We start from the raw sequence: 4161 nt of genomic DNA on the forward strand, positions 1-4161 counted from the left end.
CAGTTTCAAGGCAATGGAAAGAGTTGATATAAATAATACATTTTCATTCTACACCAATGTTTTAAAACAAAGCAGCAGCATCCCATTTCTTCAAATGCATAAGTGTTTTATGTGATACTCTAGCATGAGGGTTTTTGTAAAAATTTCATTTGAAATGTGAAAATATTTATGCTATAGATAAAAATTCAAAGCAACACACTATAGGTTTTTAAACACATTTATTACCACAGAATCACTGCAGAGAAGAGGAGCCCATAAATGTAGCACAAGTGTGATTCCCCTCACGACGTTTCCCAAGGACATTTCTCCTGCAGTGATTCAAGGTCTACAAGCAGTCCAGACTCATGTTCAGCCATGGGGAAGACAGACTCTGTTGCTCAAAGCTAAATAGTAGTTTGTTTCACTCTGTTTGCTTCAAAGGTTTCCAGGACAACAGTTCAAATGAAAAGGAAATATACAGGTATCTTGAACACAAGAAAAGAAATCTAGTAGAGCTGCAGGTCTCCCATGACAGGGCCCTTTCAGTGAACCAGGCGTATTCGCTCAGCAGAAGAAAGCTCGGAGTTCTTGGTAATCTTCAAGAATGAGTCATGTGGCTATAGAAAATGTGCTTGGGCTGGACTGGCAGTTTGCTGGCCTAGACCTGAACTCTTCAGATAATCAAACTGGAGGAAGTACAGCCAGCAAAGGATGTTATATTCCTCTTCACTTAAGGACCAGAGAAGCTACTAAAGAATACTACCACAAAGACAGTTCAGGGTGGGATTTTAGTCAAGATAAGGATACCTACAGCAGTTTTGGATCTTGAAATGATTCAAGAGGGAAGTCTAGCTTCTTCAGTGAATCAAAGGAAAGATTTGATGATCATGGATGGGGTGACTATGATGGCGGTGGTAGCCATGGAGACAGGAGTCAAATTGCTTTGGCAATTTGAACGTGGTGCAAACAGTTGCTGGTGTAACAAATCAGATGATGATGACTGGTCAAAACCACTCCCAACAAGTGAACACCTGGAACAGGAACTATTTTCTGGAGGCAACACTGGGATTAACTTCGAGAGATAAAATGACATTCCAGTTGAGACAATAAGCAACCACTGTCCTCCACATATTGAAAGTTTCAGTGATGTTGAGATGGGAGGCATTGTTATGGGTAACACTGAGCTTACTTGTTATACCTGCCCAACTCCCTTGTGGAAGCATGCTATTCCTATTATCAAAGAGAAAAGAGACTTGATGGCTTGTGCCCAAACAGGGTCTGAAAAAACTGCAGCATTTCTGTTGCCCATCTTGAGTCAGATTTATTCCGATGGTCCAGGCAAATCCTTGAGGGCCATGAAGGAAAATGGAAGATATGGGTGCCACAAACAATACCCAATCTCCTTGGTTTTGGCACCAACTAGAGTTGGCAGTGCAGATCTATGAAGAAGCCACAAAATTCTCATACCAATCTAGAGTTCATCTTTGTGTGGCTTATGGTGGTGCCAATTTGGGTCTGCAGATTCGAGATTTAGAATGTGGATACCACTTGCTAGTAGCTACTCCAGGATGTCTCATGGATATTATGGAAAGAGAAAAGATTGGGATAGACTTATGCAAATACTTGGTGTCAGATGAAGCTGATCAGATGTTGGATATGGGATTTGAACCTCAGATACATAGAATTGTTGAACAAGATACTATACCTCCAAAATGTGTCTGCCACACTATGATGTTTAGTGCTATTTTTCCTAAGGAAATACAGAAGATGGCTCGTGATTTCTTAGGTGAATATATCTTTCTGGCTGTGGGAAGGGTTGGCTCTACTTCTGAGAACATCATACAGAAAGAAGTTTGGGTGGAAGAACTAGATAGTCATTTCTTCTTGACCTCCTAAATGCATCAGGTAAGGATTCACTAACCTTAGTGTTTGTGGAAACAAAAAGGGTACAGATTCTCTGGGTAATTTCTTATACCATGAGGGATATGCTTATACCAGTATTCATGGAGATGATTTTCAAAGAGATAGGGAAGAAGCCCTCCATCAGTTCCCCTCAGGAAAATGCCCAATTCTAGTGGCAACTGCAGTAGCAGCAAGAGGACTAGATATTTCAAATATGAAACATTATCAATTTTGTTCCACCAAGTTCTATTGAAGAATATGTCCATCACAATGGCTGAAAAGGAAGTGTAGGAAACCTTGGCCTTGCCGCCTCATTCTTCAATGAAATGAACATAAATATTACTAAGGATTTGTTGGATCTTCTTGTTGAAGCAAAACAAGAGGCGCCATCTTTGTTAGAAAACATGGCTTTCAAATGCCCACTACAAGGGTAGCAGTCACGGATGTTCTAAGAGTAGATTTGGTGGAGGGTTTGGTGCCAGAGATTAGTGACAAAGTAGTGGCACCGGCAGTTCCAGCTTCACCAGCAGCCACACAAGCAGCAGTCACAGTGGTGGGGGTGACCATGGCAGCAGCAGAGGATTTGGTGGAGGCGGTTATGGAGGCTTTTACAACAGTGATGGATATGGAAGAAATTACAACCCCTAAAGGGTTGACTGGTGGGGTGACTAAGCCTGCTTTGCAGTCGGTCACCCTGACAAACAAGCTAATGTGGAAACCACATGTAATTTAGCCAGACTACACCTTGTGTAGATTCAAGAAATTGCAGCACATGACCAGCTGTGATTCTCCACTGAAATTTTTTAAGGGAGCTCAAGGTCACAAGAAGAAATGAAAGGAATAAACAGTAGCCCTGTTCAGAAGGCGGTTTGAAGACTTCATTGCTGTAGTTTGGATTAACTTCCCTCCCACCTACCCCCATCCCAAACTGCATTTATAATTTTGTTATTGGGGATCATTTGTTTGTTAATGTGCTGTGCCTTTAACTTTAGACAACTTTTTATTTTGATGTCCTGTTGGCTCAGTAATGCTCCAGATATCAATTGTGGCATGCCTCCAGCTACAGCAAGGAAGGTGAGATTTGGGAAGGCCACTCCACAGTCTGCTCTCCCTCAGGCCTGCTTGGGCTGAATTGGTGGGACTGGGTAGCCACGCCCTCCCCTACCTACACCGCCACCAGCTCCAGCAGGGAAGGGAGCCTCAAGTGCACCCCTGAAACATACCCCCACTGCTCTCACACCTCCTGATTGTGCCAGTCCTTGGACCCACTCTGCAGAGGCATAGGTGGTAATAAAGGGTATTTTTCTGAGCTCCCAACTTTGAACCTCTTTTTTAAAAAGGGCGGGGGAAACCTGTAGTAGAACTGTGTGGAGTTCAACCCCAAAGGAGGTGGGGGAACTCAATCTGGGCCGTGCAACCTGAGGTCAGTCTGCGTCATGGGAGTCTTCCATCAGCTAGCTGAGATCAAGGGACTTGGTTCTGCACATGGCTGCACACGTTGTATCTTATGACAGCAGAGATATAGTCTGAAAGAGGCCCTTCAAATTCATCTTTTTCTTTCTTTTCATCATTCCACTCTACAAATTCTTTCTTTTTTCTGTCCTCTTTCTCCAACTCCGTCTCTTGCTCCATCATATTATCCCTCATCTCCCTTGTTGTTACTGCTCCCACCCTAACTCAGATTTCTTCTTTTATCACTTTTTCTTTTTTCTTCATATTCTTTTCTTCTGTCATTTTACCTCAGTCATGGGTCAATAGTTTCAAGGGAAAGTGAGCCCCTATTACTGTTAAGGGTATATATTCTTTTCCTTATTTTTGCACTGAGTCTATCCCTTTTAAATTTCATAGTTTCCTAAAGATTGTATGGTCATTCTATGTCCTCTGGCTTCACTTGAAACCTTCACCAATTCTTTTCCTTATCCACTCCTCTCGTCCTAACTCTGTCTAAGCCCCATCCTAAATGGTAAAGATGCTATATTGAAAAGTTTATTCACCACAAACATATTTTGGGCTGCTACTTCATTTTAATTTAATTCACATGGTTTAAAGGTGATATATTAATGACTTCCACAAGTGGTCAATTTGCAAACTGTGCTTGATCCTATACTGTTGCTGATTGTATCAATTGGAATAAAGGATTGTGATTGATTTAATGAACTGTTTTCTCTAATATTATGAAAATGAGAATGTTGGAGACTCAAAAGCTGAAGAGCAACTATATCAGGAAGATTTAAATAATAACCCAGAAATTAAACCAAGGGCAATGCAACAACAAAAATA

General features: G+C 41.6%; 1 pseudogene; it reads left to right on the forward strand.

Annotated features, from left to right (window-relative positions):
• Positions 1-553: 553 nt before the first annotated feature.
• Positions 554-2553, forward strand: LOC104874441 (annotated as a pseudogene).
• Positions 2554-4161: the final 1608 nt, after the last annotated feature.

This window comes from Fukomys damarensis, unplaced genomic scaffold (assembly GCF_012274545.1).
Source record: "Fukomys damarensis isolate Sample0158 unplaced genomic scaffold, DMR_v1.0_HiC HiC_scaffold_16, whole genome shotgun sequence".
In the NCBI taxonomy this organism is placed as follows: domain Eukaryota; kingdom Metazoa; phylum Chordata; class Mammalia; order Rodentia; family Bathyergidae; genus Fukomys; species Fukomys damarensis.